General features: G+C 41.3%; 1 protein-coding gene and 1 long non-coding RNA gene across 8 annotated transcripts in view; one reads left to right on the top strand and one right to left on the bottom strand.

Moving 5' to 3' along the window:
• Positions 1-307: 307 nt before the first annotated feature.
• LOC140896873 (uncharacterized) lies at positions 308-5407 on the bottom strand. The gene is made up of 2 exons (XR_012154628.1): positions 5061-5407; positions 308-435 (listed from the first exon to the last, which is right to left on the bottom strand). It is a non-coding gene; the product is annotated as an uncharacterized lncRNA (long non-coding RNA).
• Positions 5408-5570: 163 nt separating this feature from the next.
• Positions 5571-18386, top strand: part of ZBTB46 (zinc finger and BTB domain containing 46) — a 109031-nt gene continuing 96215 nt past the window's right edge. The window contains exons 1-3 of one of the 7 annotated variants that reach the window (XM_073308924.1): positions 5571-5739; positions 6740-6962; positions 13805-13937. The gene's annotated coding sequence lies outside the window, so the exon portion shown is untranslated. The remainder of the gene's footprint in view (positions 5740-6739; positions 6963-13804; positions 13938-18386) is intronic. The other 6 variants (XM_073308920.1, XM_073308918.1, XM_073308917.1 and 3 more) reach the window with 6 other exon arrangements.

The raw sequence follows: 18386 nt of genomic DNA, 5'->3' as shown, positions 1-18386 counted from the left end.
CAATTTGTTTGGTTTCTACAGAAAACAGAAAGATTTCTTTGCAGACAACAGGGAGATCCCTCAGTGGAGTCCTTCCTATACAAATGGACTGGTTTGAGAGATTGTAGCAAAATGGCTTTCGTTTAATGGAAAACTAGTTTATTTCTCTAATAATGTAGATATTAGCATTTAGTTAGGGGCATTTATCTGTTTGTATCTCATAACAATGAAAAAGACAATGAAGGTGCCCATCCTAAAATGAGACAGCGCAACTGAGACATTGTAAACTGTATCACAGTTTGCAAGCATGAAGGGACGGACATAGGGGTGGAGAGGGAAAGGAGAAATCAAATTTATTCTAAACATGTCACCATTGTACTATTGGGCTCCAGGAAAAAGAAAAGCCCACATCTCTTGTTCTCTCCGATGTACAGTGAGCCCATCTTAAATAAAGACCTGCAAAAAGAAAAGATCTGATTAAAGGATAAATTGTCAGCCTACCAGTCCAAAACGCAGTGTTAGAGGGAAGTTGACCCCAATCAAAAGAGAAACTTGTTAAAAGAATATACTCCCACCCAGTGCACCAACGTATAAAATTAGATAGAAAGTGAACCTGATGCAAAATGGCTTTTAAAATGGAAGCAAAGACCATTTACATGATTGACTGTAAGAGGAAGACTATGTTGGTACAGCAAAGTTATCCATACAAAAGACCACTGGCTTCTCAGTCTGAACTAAAGATGGACACAAACAAATACCCTAGAGCTCAGCACTTCCAGATTATGATGAATTTGCAGTGGGACCTGAATGTTGCAGCTTGGGCCCCTCTCTAAATTCAACATTTTGAGGGGAATGTATTTTTGGAGTATTAAACATCTTCGGAGTCAGGCCAGTTCCCTTCAAGAACTGCACTGAAGGAGGTCAGTAGGATGTGGCTGGTTAAATATGTTATAAACGATCATCATTCCCCACCCCTTGAGTTTTTACAAACCTGAGGACTATTTCCTGTTGCTTCCCACTACTTGAATACTTGGTGTTTCTGCTCCTCTCTAATGATGTGCCTTGATTAATAATGAAAAAACAACATATTGCCCCAGTTCTGCCCTTCAGTGCACAGAATAAAACTAAACCAACATTGTGCATTTAGTAACACAAATAGAAATAGATTTAACTTTCAAGCAGTTAAACAGCAGAGCATGGTAATGAGAAAAAATAAGTGTGTGTGGGGGGGAAGAGATGGGGGTGGAGAGAGGGAATTTTATTCTCCTGGGGTTTTTGTAATCTTCATTCACCATATTTAGTAGGATTGTGACTTGCCCTTGCTAGCTCACGGAGAATTCCCCCATGTGTTTACTCCCACAACCTAGTGAATGCCTCCTTACACATCATGGAAAAAAAATACAATCGACATGTTGACTCCCACTAGAGAAGGAATTCTCACTCACCAAGCAAGCACAGGCTGGGAGTATGTCTGTGCGTGAGAGAAAGAGACAAATACTTTTTCATTAGCTCAGTTTAAATGTGGTTTACTCCTAAAATGACTTGGTCAGGGATGCACATCACCTCCCTTTTTTCCGTTATGGTCCCCTGACAAAGAAACCAGATGACCTTTGATTCAGTGTAATATGGACAGGAGTATAGGTCCTTTAACCCTTACTTGTGACATCAGAGGTTTGGAGGGAAATTGGCTGAAAAAGGTGAGAGTCTTGGAATTTTCATGCAACCAGAACCACCACATTGGGCAGTAATGGGTCCCAGTCAAATTGTTTTCTTCCCACTCTGGTCAGAAATGAATTGGGTCTGAGGATTGGGATTCATTTGTAGGGTGCATGGAAAACCCTGTCAGAATGGCCTCTTGAAAACGAGAACTCTGACAAAGAAGCTCGTCAGCTCAGAATGCTTATTTGGTTTTGGACATCTATTTTAGGGTACAAAACACAGAGAAAAAGAGTGATTCAGCCACTTGGGATTTTGTCTTCATCTTCATTCTGAATTTAGGAAAATTACAGAGGTAGAAGAAATTACTTTGCATTTATCAAATGCAATGTCTGTTATGGTTTATAGATAGACAGGGGGACAGAGGTGTCTAGAGCTGAGCAGGGGACTGGGAGTAAGGATACTTGAGAAGTACTCATGGGACCTGCAACTGAATCATTCTGTGAAAACAGGCAAATCGTGTAGCCCTGTACCTCAGTTTCCCAGAAACTATGTGCAAAAATGTGTGCGCCTAATTTGTGTACACAGTTATTGTGAATAGATGCTCAGCATTTGCACATGCCCATATGATGACTGTCTATGTAGAGTAAGCATGCAAATATGAATGCATTAAAGTGTTCATACATTCCTTATCACAAGAGAACTGCTCGCAAGAATGTGACTTCTAAATGCTTCTTCAGTGCTAAAACGAAGGCTGCAGATACAAGCCTCAACGTCCCTGGGCATATGGTCTGGATTTATGAGCTTTGTGATTTGGCAGCCTTGGAAAGGTGGGATACAGAAGAGTTACACTCAGTCTGAAAACCCCGTGGTCTTTAATCCTTGACATATATCATCAATGTTACACACTATTAAACTCTGTATCATGCTTCCAGGTGACGTGCTCTTCATTCAGCAAACACCTCTTAGACCACACCTAGGGTGACCAGATGTCCTGTTTTTATAGGGACAATCCCGATATTTGGGGCTTTGTCTTATATAGGAGTCTATTACCCCCCGCATTCCCCATCCCAGTTTTTCACACTTGCTATCTGGTCACCCTAACCACACCATCCTCCCTTTCTACCTTCCTTTCTCCTTCTCTCTTCTTTTCCCACTGTCAGTTCTTTCCTTCTTTCTGGGGAGCAGCTTCCCCTCTTCTGAGGACAGATTGTGTAATTGCATACTTACTTAAACTGCAATACAAACTGCTAATCAAAAGAAAGCAAACAAACAAAAACCTATCTCTACACAGCAAAATACAGGCTCAAGTGTATTAAACCCTTCCAGCTTTCCCCAGCCCTTTGTGTTCTGCAGCTTCAGGAAACTCAGCCTCTCTCCACCCTCCCCCTCTTTGAAAGCATTCCCCAGGGCAGTGCCCAGTCTGCAGCTGCTGCAGCTCATGGGGGAGTGAGTCCAGCATGACACACACAACTAAATAAATAAATACTTTCCTCTAACAAAGAGAGGAGGAAGAAATCCTGAGTAGGGGTAGAACTAGGGCATGCATGTTTGGAATTGAAGGAGTCCAGGGGTGATAGGGGAATTCCTGCCTGGAATCAGAGGAGTCTTGGAAAGAGAAGAGACCAGGAAAGGAATAATAGGGTGGTTTACCTATCGATAACACAGAGTGTTACAAACATACTTAGCTATAGTTATATGGCCTGATTTAATGTGTTCCTCCCCCACAACCCAGCTTCCACTTGTGCACCTGTAATTGTAGGCACTAGGATTCAGCTTTAAAGCATTCAACGGCTGCAACCACAGTGGAAATATTCTAATATCTGTATGTACATGTGAGGATATGTTCACATGTAAAACCCATCAGATAATTTAACATGGACAATGGGGATTTGTGTGTTAAAATTCTGTCACCTGCACACAGGTGAATTTCAACTGAATGTGCAGCGATGTGCACACGCACAAGATTGGGTTTACATAAAAGGAGGCTGAGGTCTAAAAATAAGGCCCATTACTTTTAATTTTGTATTCCTTAAACTAAGAATTGTGCCCTTCACTGCATACATAGACAACTACTGCAAACTGTTCATTTGCATTTTAATGGAATTCTTTCCTGGAAAATGGTAGTTGGACTCCTTTAGCAATACAGAAGAAAAGGTAATTGAAAAATATACTGGAGTGAAGACATTTCATTTTCATTAATTAGTTGCATTGGGTTTTAATCTAAAATAAAATTGTTTGGGTTTTTGGGGGGTGGGATGGAGTAGGAAGAAAGACATGCTGGAACAACTGTTCATCCACTTTAAAACATACTAGGGATCAAAAGATCCTTTTAGGAATGCACTTAAGTAAGGAGCAGTGGTGTAATTTGACTGACTTCAGAGGAATAGATTCTCTTTACTCCTGGGCTGCATTTGACCCACTATCTCAATAAGTGACCTTATATGTACCATGATTTGAGGAAAAGGAAATTAGGGAGCAGATTCTCAGAGCTTAGGCACACAATTCTGTGCAGTTGCTGAGGTTACACACAGAAATCAGATAACTGCTCATAAACGGCCACTTCCAGTTATTTGCATACATAATTACCCAATTTGTGTGCATAATCACAGTAAGTGCATGTACTTAAATACCTGGAATATTTGGTTCTACATCTTTCCGGCTAAATTGTGCCCTAGTACAACTGCACAACACAGGCTTCAGAGACCCATTGTCTTGCCTGTTAAAGCCATCTCAAAAGTGTGGTGTCCTGTATACTCTAAATCTGTTAGCTCACTCCCATGAAATATAGTCCAGTTCTTTGATCTTTTGGTCGTTATCCTCAAAGGGCCAAATTTGGCCCTGTTATCAGTTATACTTGGCACTTATATAATGTATTTCAGCTGCAGATCTCAAGGCATCCGACATAAACGAGTAAGCATTATCTCCATTTTACTGTGACAAAGTGATCGAATCCAATTCTCTTGACTTCCTGCCATGATCTCTATTAAACCCACAGCTGCCCACTTGCAATCCCATTGAAGGCAGGGGTCTCTGAAGTGAGCATGGTTGTATTGTTCTTGGGGAACAGCTTATCCTTCATCAGAGCTGTCCCTCCTTCATGTGTAACTAAAGGACTCCCCCTTGTTTTTGCCGATACAGACTAACACAGCTACCACCCCGAATAAAGTACAGAGAGTAGCTTTCAGAGCAGCAGCCGCGTTAGTCTGGATTCGCAAAAAGAACAGGAGGACTTGCGGCACCTTGGAGGCTAACCCATTTATTTGAGCATAAAGCATTACAGCTCACTTCCGCTCAGGAAAGCTTGTGCCCAAATAAATGGGTTAGCCTCCAAGGCGCCGCCAGGCCCCCTGTTCCTTTAGAGAGTAGCTTGCAGAATCTCCCGAGGGGCGCACACAGAAGGTCATCCCATAAAAGATACTAACCTCACCCAGCTCGTCCCGCTAATAGCCCGCGACCCCTAATATCCCGACCTTTACCAGGAACCCGCCGCGGGGGCCGGCAGCGGAGCCCGCCAGGCCCCCCCGGCGCTCTGGGGGGGTCTAGGGGCGCTGGGCCTGGCTGCGGGGGCTGGGGCAGCTGCGGGCCAGGCGCTGCTCCCGAGGGGCCACCTCAAGAGCCCCGGCCCAGGGGGGGCTTCGGGGGAGGCCGGCAGCCCCCCGGCAAGGCCAACGCTCCACCGCGCACCCCACCCCCTTCTGGGGGTGCCTCCCATGACGCTCAGCGCGCTGCCCTCACTTCCGGTGTCCGGCAGTGCCTGTGGCTGGCGGCGCCCCGGATCCGCGGGCGCACGGGAGCCGGGAGGAGGCGGGGCGAGGGGGCGGGGCTTACGGAGGCCTGTGTCCGGCGTCATCCAGTGGGAGCGTAGCAGGGGGGGGGGAGGCCGCACGAGTCCCTCAGGCCACGCCCCCGCCCTCACCGGTCTCGGGCCCGCGCCCGCGCGCCCGCCGCCTGGGAGCGCGCGCCAGGGGGAGCGGCGGGAGCGCGCCCCGCCCCCCCCAGCTTCCCCCCCCCTCATCCCCACCCGTGAGGAGAGACATTGAGTGACCGAAGGAGCCAAAGCTCCGGCCGCTCCGAGACCCCGCTCCCCTGCCTGGGGCCCAGGTAAGCGAGACCCCCCCAGCCAGGCTCCCCCTCACCCCGGGGGCTCGGCACGGCTGCCCGCTGACCCCTTCCCTGAGGAGAGGGGCCGGTGGGACTCCTCTCCGGCCCGGTCAAGGGAGGGGGCCTGAGCCCCCCCCCAGCCCGTTCTTTCCGCTTCTCCCGGCCCCTCAGGGGAGAGGGATTCGCGCCCCCCCCCCGCCCATCGACCTGCCCTCCCCAGCCTGGCCGGGGGCTCCGGGCTCTCCCCGGGGACTGGCCGCTCCCCCCGGCTCGGCGGGGTCCCGGGGCAGCGCGGCGACGCGTCCCGCTGGAGGGGGGGGTGTCTGGTGGGGCGCCCGGCGCCCCCGGGGCGATGGGGAGGACGAGCCGCTCGTCGTCCGGGGTGGGGGGGGCTGGCTAGGGAGGTAGCTGCCCCCACTTCACTCAGGGGCGGGGGGGGGCGAGCACGGGAGTCGCGCGGCGCTTCGGGGGTGGGCGGCGCTGGCCTGGCGGAGGCGCCCCCCCCCGCCCCCCAAGGAGATGAGGGAGGCAGTTACCCGGCAGCACAGGGGGGCCGTCTGGGGGTGGTGCTGGAAGCCTGGTTCACACGCTGCCGAGGACACCCCCTCCCTGGCTGGGTCGGGGGAGTGCTGCTCCCCCCCCCGCGGGAGTGGGGTAACAGCGGGGTGGGGGTGTCAGTGCCGCGATTCCAAGTGCGGGGGTCCTGACGGTGGGGAGCTTGTCTGAGCCCAAATGTCTCCCCTGCCCGGTAAACACTCTTCTCTCTCCCTGAACCTCTCTGAGCCCCCGGGGGCCGCTGGGCTAAGCCCACTACACTCGGTGGGGAGGAAAGGGGGAAATGTTCCCTTTGTGGAAGGGGCATGGAGCCCCTTTTGGCACGCCTGACAGACTTGGTGTGGGTGGATGGGTTAACTAGGTGAGTGGCAGGGTTTAACCCCCCCCTCCCCCATGACTCGTCCCCCCTCCTCCCTCTTCCCCCCCTCCCTGTAACCTCCAAAAGGGGAATTTTCCAGCTGGTAATTTCTGCTGCGTCAACACCCAGCTCAAGGGAGAGGAGAGGAGACAAGGGGGCATTTTAACAGCAGCTCCACTTGCAAATAACAAGCCTGAATTCTGGCTCCAGAATTAAAAACCTTTCCACCCCCAAAAAATCAGCATCTGTGCAAGTTGGACCAAGAGTTTGTCAAGAGTGTGGTTCAAAACTGCTTGGAAAAAGGGATGAGGTAATAATACTGGTGAAGCATGTTGTATTTCTCTCTCTCTCTCCCTCTCTTTCTCTTTTTAAAGCCAGGCCTGTTTTGGGTTATTGTCTCCCCCTAAAGCCAGACACAGATCGCCTGGCCTTGCCTCCATTTTAATTGCAGGCTGAAATGGGGGAAGTGACCCTATTTAAAAACAAACAAACAAACAAAAACCCCCTGAAAAACAATGCCTCTCCTCTTTGGAGATGTAGGTGATTTTTAATATACTTATAACAAGTGCAAAAGTGACTGAAATTGTTTTCTGTCAAGGTGAAAAACTACTTTGCATAACCTCTCCCACCCCATTGAAAAAACAAAGTATTTGTAAAAATAGGGGGGAGAGAAGAGGTGTTTTGGAAGGTGCTTGTAAAATAAGGGGTTGTAGTATTGGATTGCCTTTGTATCCCTGTAAATAGACGTGACAGTTTCACAAAGTAATACAAGTAGTGTCTGATAACTCAATCCCAGATGACAAATAGAGAATGGAGCAGATTTTAGTGGGAGGATTTATCTCTTTGATAGGAAAAAAAAATGTTGATACTTAATGCACCATTAAAGAATCTGTGTTAAAATGTTTAAGTGAACACTTTGAAGAAATCCAAATAACTAGAACAATATTTTATTTTTTACACCTGCCAAGGAAAATATAAACAAAGGTTTAACAGAGACTTTTAATGACTTTCCATATGCTTTCTATTTTACAATCTGAGTGATTCATTTGGCATGGATTATAGGGACAAGATTATTATCAGCATTGTTTAAAGATATGCTAATTAGCATATGTGTTTTGCAAAGGGTGCTATTGCAGACACCTGTACGGAAGTTCTTACATGCATATTAATTGCCTTCTATCATTTTTTACATTTAGTTAATTTAGTATGGGTCTAGCTCCCAGTTCTTGTCCTCAACAAAATGTTTATTACATGTTTAAATTTTCTGTCTAGTTCCATTTTTGTTAAATTACCTACCTTAAAGGGACTTTTTCTAAAGAGAGGATGGCGGGGAGAGAAGGGGGAAGAGAACAGTAATTGAAAGAAAGAACAAGGTTAGGTGACCTAAAAAACGGACAAAAATGAGGGTGTAATTTTACAGAAGAAGCTTGCAGTTACTGGATACTTTTTCTACTTGTACTGAATTTTTTCTTGTATATTGTATATCATCATAACTATTATTGCAAGAGTTAAAAGAAGATGCATTCACTTCTTATGGCAAGTTTTTTGATTGTGGATTAAATTTGGCTTTACTGATTTGAATTCAAAGAAATGGAATTTAACCATGGTTTGTCAAGTTCTTTATTTTGAAATCCTTTTAGTGATGGAAAAAATGGGAGGAGAAGTGTATTATTAGTCACAACATTTTCAACATGTGGTGAAGAATTCTCACTTTGAGGTGTTTTTGGGCGCTAAAATAGAAGCTGATAGAGAAGATTGCCCCATGGACCATGCTGGGAACTACATAACAATATTTATATTTGTATTTGCTGGAATTCTCATACGCATAGTCCTGAAAATTATGTTTTGGTTTGATAGACTAATGGGTTAATTGCAATTTAAATGGAAAATTATATTTTTTTTTTGTTTTTCTGATTCTAGCCTCACTATTGCAATAAAATAGCATCTTTTTAGATTCCAGTCACTTTCATTTACATTTAGTTTTCATGTAAGTGATGGAAATAAAGTTTTTATATTTTTATAGTGCTATATGCAAAACTGAGAGTAAATTTTACAGACTTCAAGAGTGAAAATTACAATTTCATATTTTAAAAGCCATATAATATAACTTCTGTTAATGTGGTGATATACATTTATTAAGTGGAACTTTTGAAAATATAACCTGTACACATGATTCTTAGAGACTAAAGAAAATGGGCCACTTTCTCCCCATGGTCTATGTTTTTTCTGGGACAGTTGTACAGCAGTGGATATGTTCTTCTATGCAAGAGGCATTTATAATTGGAAAGCTTAGAGGAAAACCAGATTGGCAAGTAGTTCCCCCCCCCCCCCAAAAAAAAAAAAAAAAAGAGAGGTTTTTAGTCTGTTATTTACCGTTTCTATATTCATTCATGCTCTGGCACGGTGTTGCATTGATGTGGGATTGGGTATATTTTGAAACTATTTTTGCCTTGCCTTCTCTTCCCAGTTGAAGTTTCTCCTAAAAACACCCATTTTGATCTATTATATACATATGCTTACATTTTTTAACAAAATGTTTCCTGTCCTGCCAGGTGAAGACTACCATCCAATCCACGTTTTTGTTCCTAGTTAATATTTCTTGCAACAGCCCAACTTTTTCTAAGGCTTCTTTCTCAGTGACTATTTATGCCTGTGTTAACTAGCTACTCTAGAGCACTCCATGATGTATTTTGAACTGTCTTGCTCTGGTGTGAAGCACTCACATGGGTTTTCCTTACTCCTACATGCTTAGTTTAATGGGCAAACAAAGGGGTAAGGAGAGGGCTTAGTTTAAATCTTTGAACAGCTACCTGCTGTTCTAATGGATATTCCTTATGTTCATTGTAATTCCCTGGAGCCAGCAGTTTCTGTCCATTACTGGCAACAAACTACAGCAGAAAATTCTGACACTTTACACAAAAGGATTAATATAACATTCTTATTTTGTTGTCAGTTTACTGCTGACCTACCTTAAACTTTCTGAATGTGCAGTGTACTTGTACAGTATGTCTCTAACACTTATGTATCTTACAATTCATTAATGATGATGGAAAATGTCCTGTGTGGTTGTCTGTAAATTGCAGATACAATAAAAAGGACCTAACAAAGTTGTGGGATGCATAATTTTTGCTTAGAGTGCAGTGATGATACTGGTTGTTTAATGATGCCTGTGATATTTCATGCTGTTTACATTAAGATATAGACATGAACATATTTCCGGAGTTAACTTTTTAACGAACCATTGTTTTAGGGGGTTTGTATCAAAAGAATATTCTCTGGTGGTCTTGGCTAGTTCTTATTTCCCAATCTACTAGATTCCCCAGACCTTCTAATGTATTAATTGCCACTGGTGTTCTATCAGTCTTGGGGCAGGGGAGAGAGGAATTTTGACTCCCACAGCCCAAAGTATTAAATTACTTATCTGATGCTGCCTTGATGTATCTGGCTGCACAGCAATTGGGAGATTTGGGTTCTGATCCCACCTCCGCTAATGACTCAGTGTGCGAGTCACATAATCTCTATGTATATCTTTGGCCATCTGTAAAATGGGGATGCTAATGCTTACCCACCTCTTTAAAGGGCTTCCAAATCCATAGATGGTGTGTTATATTAGCATGCAGCATGTGTATTCTTAATTAATTAATTAATGCAAAATAGTCTGAAATTTTGGGTTCGTTTGTCAAACACTTTTTGGTATATTTCTGTAAGAGGCTTGTATTTCATTCTTCTTTAAAGTCATCAACAATATAGTTAGAGGAAATTACAGCTGTAATTTTCTTACCGAAGCACGCCTTTAGGAAACATTAGTTTTTTTAAATTGAAGTGTGGATTTTTCATTACTCTTGAATTCTTTGCTGACAAGATGGGATCACTGACAGAATTCTAGTTAGATGGAACCATGGTCTGCTTTATGGTAGAAGTTTGATTATACGTGTGTGTGTGTGTGTGTGTATGCATGCACAAGAATGGGCAATATGTCTGTAGATATGTGCAGTAGATAGTTGAAAAGTTACAGGTACTTGCAGAGTGACAGTAGGTACTTGAAGTTTCCCTTTAAATATATGCATACCTGCACTCCGTACCCATATTATTATGGGGTTTGTTCCTGTTCAATTATTTTATTATCTTATACATTTATTATAATGAATATGAATAATTAGTATACCTAAAATTCACTCTTATAATGAGGTTGAGATGGGAGTTTCCAGATTAGGGGCAGCAAAGAAGTCTAAAATATTCTACACATACAGTTACTCACTGGTGTATGTGCTGAAATATGCTTAGTAACTAGAATGGCAGGGTATATGTGCCAAGAATTTAGCTACTGACTGTACTTAGCAAACTGAGCAGGGGTTCACATACTGAGGAATAGTTATAATTGAGAGTAGTTCCACACATACCCAGTTACCTTTCACAATTTTTTCTTATGTTATTACTAAAGCTCTTTGGATATAAATGATCTGCTTTGTTCCATCCAAGCCAGTCTTCTCTTTGTCACAAGTTGAGCAATGTAGAGTCCGGAAAACATACCAGAATAGGCAGTTGATCTTTCGTCCATTACCTGCTCTTGGTGCTTGATATCAGATGCTTGAGGAGGAGATGCAAAATCTTAATTGTGCAGTACTATAGCATGGGGAGAAACTTCTTCCTGACCCTGGCTGGCTGAAGCATGAGGATTGATTAGTGTGTGTGTGTGTCTGTGTGGTACTTGGGAAAAAGCTCTCCCAATACCAGCTAATTTGGGGACTAAACCAGATAGCCTGGATGAAAAATACTTGTGCTGCCACACCCTTCAGAACTATGCCCCTGATGTTTTAAATAATGAAATGGTTGTGAACTGTGTTTATTTGTAACGTATTGTCAAACAGTTTTCTATTTACAATTTTTAAAAAAAATCTTAACTTACTATCACCATATTCTTCTTGGTTTCATTCCGTTTCCTTTTTTTTTGTGATAGGTTATTGGGTTTAGATTAGGTTTATACACCCCCCAAAAAATAAAAATAGAAAGGGATATTTGTCTATGATAAGTTACCATAAATAACAAAAACAGATCATCCACAAAACACCAAACATGGTGTATTTAATTCTGCAGTGTTTTCTCTTTTATCATCCTTGACTTTCTTATAACTTTCTTAACTTATGTTAAATTCTCTACCTCAACTTTTACATTTTGTTTTTCTCCCATGTCTCCTGCAAAAGCCTTCTCAATTCCATACTTCTCTTCTCTAATGTCTCATAATTCTTCCTCTTTCTTTCACCCACCCCTTTTCACATTGAGCTTGGAAACTTTGTCAGACATCCCATAGTGAGTGTACTAAACCAAACAGCCAAAAAACAATAAGAAGGGTGAGGAGATCTCACTCTTTAGGAGCAATACCCGGTGAGATACAGTCTCTAATGCTGAGATTGCTGCTAGGGTGCTTGCTGTTCTTTGACCTGCTTTTGGGGGCTTGACATACTTCTCAAGCATCCTATAAGGTATCCTGCTTTTCAGATGCTTTATTTGCTAATTTCTGTTTTTTCCTCTGTGATGCAAGCCCCAGTGGTGTGAGCACTGTTGGAGCTGTTGTTCTGTCTCTGCTACATAGGTTACAGTCTGAGGGAGCAGAGATGTGGCAGGATGAGAGCTATATATAAGCAGTATTCCTGTGGCATGGGGGTGAGGGAAGGATATGGAGAGAAGGGAGGGGAATGAATAGAGATGGGAGGACACGAGGAAATGAATTAGAAGGCAAGTACAAAGGGAATGCAGAGAGAGGGGATGAGAGGAGAAATAATAAGTAGAAAATTGTGTTCTACATTGTATTCTCACACTGAAGCATTTTGAAGTCAAGAGGTTTATAGATCATGGTAACTTCTAATGTCACAAAAGACTGATTTAATTAGTGGGCTGTGAGGGAGGATGCCATCCAGACATAAGTATCAGCAGTGTTATCAAGTGGAATACAGAGGTTCTGGCTAAGTAATTTTTGTGTTTGTTTAAGTTTTGTGTTGGTGTAAAAAAAAAAAAAAAAGCCGCTTCTTTAAGTTCAGTTAGGTATTGGTTGTACTTCTTTTCATATCCTTGCTATTTTTTCAGAAGGTTCTCAGGTTGCTAAAGGGCAACAATTAATTTAGTGTCCTTGTGCTGTGCTTTCCTATAACTGTGATTTGGTCTAAATGGAAGAAGGATTCAATAGGTCTGGGAATAGAACCCATGCCTCCTACAGACTTCCTGTATTGTACTGAACAGATCATTTTAATCTTTGTCAACTAAGTTGCCTTCGCAAAATCTCCATTTTAGAGAGATCTCATGGGCGGGCAGATGTTAGGTAAGACTATTGAGGTGCTTGGATGGATGGTGTAAATGAAATGCAAAGTATAACAACACCAAAGTAAATGCTTCACAATACATTTTTAAAAATTTTCACATTACCGGTACTTACCTTGGGACGTATTGTTTGTTGAGATTATTAGGCAGCTTCCTTCACTGTAATTCTGAGTGCTAGAAGTGCGAGGTTTTTGTACTGTAGATTTTTCCTTTGCCTGATCACTGTAGTAACTGTATTCTGTTTTATTATAATATCAATGTCTTTTTAAATACCTTTCTTTGGCAGTGCATCACACTTCAGATAGAAGGAACTTCTATATAACATAGAGGCCACTTCTTTAAAATTATAAAGATTCAGTTCCTGTATTGAAAGGGGCTTGGAAGCATTGAATTCAGGATTTGTTTGATGATGAGTTCTGCTGACCACATTAATTTATTAATCTAGTAATCTATTAATAGTATACAATCCTTAATCAAGACCGGAATGAGTATTTTTAGAATAATCAGTATTTTAAAATCAACTTAATAAAGTTTGCTTCCTATGCAGCTGATTTTAGACATTTTTTATGTAATTTTTCAGGAATATTTCTCTTCATGAGATGGTAAATATATTAGTATTTTGAATGATTTAACAGGTATACCAGTTTAAAGTATATGCATTCTTTCTATTATTAAATAATAACTTTTAGTTTACTTATTAGACAACTTCCAGGCTTGGCTTTTTTTAATTGTTGCCTGTAAGAACGTGGAAGTCACAGTGTGTAATACCTGATTTAAAACTTACTGACTTTTACATTTCTTAAAATTAAGATTATTTTTTCTTCTCTTCTTCCTTCCCAGTTACAGGGCAGTTGATGAACCTTCCAAAGCCTGTTATCAGAAACGCTTTCCCTCTGTTCATTAAAACATGTATGGTGTACCATGACACCTCGTGGCATTTATCTTTACTAAAGAAAACAATTTTCAACTATTGGTAAGTTCTGAACACTTGAGAGAGTTGCTTTTTGGTTTGTGTGTGGTGGGGGAAAGCATTACCTTGAGGACTTTGAATTATCTTTAAATTTAAACTTAACACTGACAGTGAAGGTTAATTTGAAAACCTAACACAGAATTAAAACCTGACGTAAATTTGTTTGGCTACTGTACTGTTCCTACCTTCTGGTTTGGTCACCTTCATTAATCCTGATCGGTCTGTTATTCTCTCTGAGTGTATGAGAAGCAGGAAGAAAGAATATCACAAGACTCAAAACAGAAAAACATTTAGGGGTGATGCAAAAACAGGAAAGGTAGGAGCTTCACTGCTTTTACTGTTCCTATTCTACTCAGCCTCAGTTCTGTGAAGCCTAGAGTCCATGGTCAGGTGCAAACAAGAATTAGCAGTGACTGGCCATAACAACAGAGTGGAAATTTGTGTACTTTTGTATTTAGAAAAAACAGCTGTGGTTCCTCAAACTTTCTGAGACTTGCTGAAATAGCATGGCTTTAATATCCTGTCATTAAAGAAATTGGTATTGTTGATCTAAAAATTGATCCTCTTCTTTAAGGGAGCTAGTCTGTGACTAATAACTGTACAGAACACAGCTCTTGGAATGTGGGCATGTGAGTTTCAGAAAGTGGCTAGCCCTTTTAAGAGAGAGTGCACCTGGGACTGGGGAATATACAGAAAATTATCTTATGATGGAGTTACAGCACACAAACTAAATTTAGAACAAGGTAGAGTAAAGAATTATAATTAAAACTTAAATGTCTTAAGAGTACTGAATAGCATGTTTTCTTCATAATGTTTTATAGCGGGGAGATATGTGATTCATTGTTATGTTTTACTTGTTATTCAAGAAGATGGAGTTAACAAATAAATATACTGTCATATATAAGATTAAACACCTCATCCCATTAACCCCACTTTGCGCCCCCCCCCCCCCCAAAAAAAAAAAAGTGGCTGAAATAGTCATCTCTTCATCTATAAACTAAGTTCCTTATCCTGGAAACTGTACTCCATTGGCCTCAGTGGGACTACTCACACTACATAAAGTTACTCATGTGCATGATGAGTCTTTGCAAGATCAGGACCTATGTTTTGAAGAGACCTCCCAGACCTAAAATGTTTTCCTTGTCACAGCATACAGAAAATAAATCCGTGTAAAATAAATAGAAACTGCTGAATAACACCTTTTAGTGTAAAAGCTGGAATTCCTAATTTGCTTAATCTATTCTAAACTGTAAATTGGTGGAGGTGTATGAGACAGTTTCTCATAGGTAGCTAGCTCTTTAATCTTGTCTGGAATCTGAATCACCCTGTTGAGGTAAGAATTCTGTTAACAAGAATTAAAATTTAATTGTAAGGTTGTTTTAATAATCCACATAGAACAATATATTCATATACAGTCCCATACAGAATGCATGTTGTTGGACAGGCAGCATGGTTTAGAAGAATGAGCACAAATTATTATCCTAGAGTGAAATGTTGGCTTCCATTTAAGTCAGTGGGAGTTTTGCCTTAATTTCAGTGGGGCCAGGATTTTACTCTTGGTTTTGCCACGCATTGTATGGCCTTTGGTAAACCATTTAAACTCTGCTGTAATTTCTAAATGTGTAAAATGATAATATCCTCAGAGGATTATTGAAGACTAATGTGTGCAAAGGACTATGTAAGTTGTAAATATTACGTTGAATTAACCATTTTAATATTGGTCAATTCTTCTGTACACAAATCAACCATTATATGAATGTAAAAGAATTTATGTAGTGTTATCTTTTTAAATCGTGTAACTAAAAAAGAACATATACAGACACTGCTCTGTGTGTGTGAGGGAGTGGGGCACCAGTGTACCAAACAGTTTTACTTCTGTAGTCACAACCTATTAAAACTTATCGGGAAGTCTGTCTTTTGACATATAATGTGTGTGTATGTTTGGACTGTCTTGAATTTCTTTGATCTTTAAGTCTAGGAATATGGTATCATCTAATAAAATCTGGCAGTTGGTTCGATATTTGCAGGAGGGCATCCTCCCTGAAATTCTGTTGTTGACTGTTAGAGAAACTCTGAATTTTACTTCAGGTTTAAGGTTAACGTCATTGTTTTATCAATTAAATGGGACAGATTGGTGTCTTTAGGACCACAAATGTCTCTTTTTAAAACAGCATTTAGAATTAAGAGTATCTTTAAAAAATTGCAAAACAAAAATATCCTTTTCCAAGGAGTTTAAAATATGTGAACTCTAAAATTTGATTCTGTAGGTTTTTAAGGGTAACACTGCTGCATAATTACCATTGTGCAATCACATGGCTTGTAGATCTTGGAATTGTGTTCATAAACTCTAGCGCCTTCTACATTGGTGGACTAGGTAGCATATTTAGTCCATCAGCTGATAGCTGGGTGTTCAACACTCGTTAGCTGTAAGGCTTGACTGAGAGAGTTTCAGAATTTGTATCACTGTTTTATTTATTTTCTTACTAATTTTAATAATTTTTTATCAGAATTGTCTTTCTCATACAAGAGTTGTAGGAATAATATATCAGTAATATACAAACAGCTCAGAGAGCTGATATGCCTGTGCTGCTCTAGAATGTTTTATGTTCTCGACTGTTGTAGGAGAAACATGAAACCTTGAATTCTGCTTGTGACTATTAAGAGGAAAGTGGGTTTATTCTAAAATTTACTTAGATGGTAAAAACGTACACAGTTGTTTAAAAACCAATATTTTTTTCTTTAACTTTTCTTTCAGCTAACTTTTAATTAAAGAATACAAACCTGTGTGCTCCTGTTGTAAAGTTTAAACTGTTGTTGCCTAATTTATCTTGCATTTCAATCTGCCACGGAACATCATGCTGTCAGGTTTTCCCTCAAAACCATTAAGGATAAGGGCTTGTCTTCACTATGAGCTAAATCAGCACTGCTGCAATCAATGCAGCAGGCATCGATTTCATAGAATCATATAACTGGAAGGGACCTCGAGAGGTCATCTAGTCCAGTCCCCTGCACTCAAGGCAGGACTAAGTATTATTTAGACCATCCCTGACAGGTATTTGTCTAACCTGCTCTTAAAAATCCCCAATGATGGAGATTCCACAACCTCTCTAGGCAATTTATTCCAGTGCTTAACATCTCTGACAGTTAGGAATGTCCAACCTAAACCGCCCTTGCTGCAATTTAAGCCTATTGCTTCTTGTTCTATTTAGCAGGTCTGGTGAAAACATGATAAGTTGATGGGAGAGCTCTCTCCCCTCGCCTTCAGTACTCCACCTCCCTGAGAGGCCGAAGTTATGTTGATGGCAGGAGAGTGTTTCCCGTTGACATAGTGTGACATAGACACCGCTGTAAGTTGATCTAAGCTATGTTGACTTAAGTTACATACCTTATGTAACTTAAATAGCATAACTTAGATAGACTTACCTTGTTATTGTAGACCAGGCCTAAATGCTCTACCATGCTTTTATTTTTGAAGTTTCTCGTTTTTCTCTGAAAACATGCCTTCACCTTCAACATTAGCCTGAACTAATAAACTAATATTTTAACAAGTTTTCACACTTTCTGGGTTTTTGTCCATCTGATAGTGTATGGCTTACCATTTTGTAGAATCTGTTTGTTGGAGCGGGAGGATTCTGGATTGGTTTCAAGAGACTCAGTTGTAGCCAGATGGCCTTTGAGGACTTGAGGCATGCTCCTAGCTCTTGACAGCCAATTTGACCAGTATTTAAGGCTTGACCATCAAGGTTTGGGAGCACAGGGTGAAATCTGTATTGATTGCTCCCACTTATTTCAGTTCTGGCTGTTGGGGTTTGAATGTGTTTTTGTTTATCTCCACCATTGCAGTAGCATGGTCTAAAGAATATAAATATTTCTGGCCCATCAGACACCTTCAGCTCTCCTCCTAGAAGAGGTCGTCTTCTAACTGTAGACTCCACTGGTGTCTAAGCTCTCATCTTTTGCCCTGTTTTGAGTTTCCTGACTTAATCTGCTCCATACAGGTTGAGAGTTTGAACCTGTTCTTTGAGGTAGAGTGCTTGGAAATAGCCTGACTGAATCAGTTGACTCCCTCCCTCATCCATTGATTTGTTAGAACATGTAAATATGCCAAGGGTGTAGTTGCTAACCATTCTTGTACTGATTGAATTGGGTGTCTTTCTGTGTTCTTGGACACTGTCTATCGTAAGAATTTCTAAAAGGAAAAAATTTTCCTGCAGTAATGTCAGCGATGTCCTAATATTTTTGCAGCTTGAAATTAGTCAAAACCCAGTGCCGGAATTCAGTTGCATATTCCTCAACAGATTATGCTAATTATAGTTGCAGGCTCATTACACCATGACTATTGAGAAGAAATGGTCTTAATGGAAATGATCAACATTGAGAGGCCCAGGGCTATGACATCACCTGTTGTTTTTTATTTTACAAAGCAATAGTTTTGAAAAGTTTCAGATTTGT

This window comes from Lepidochelys kempii, chromosome 13 (assembly GCF_965140265.1).
Source record: "Lepidochelys kempii isolate rLepKem1 chromosome 13, rLepKem1.hap2, whole genome shotgun sequence".
In the NCBI taxonomy this organism is placed as follows: Eukaryota; Metazoa; Chordata; order Testudines; family Cheloniidae; genus Lepidochelys; species Lepidochelys kempii.
This window is presented reverse-complemented; position numbering and strand designations above follow the sequence as displayed.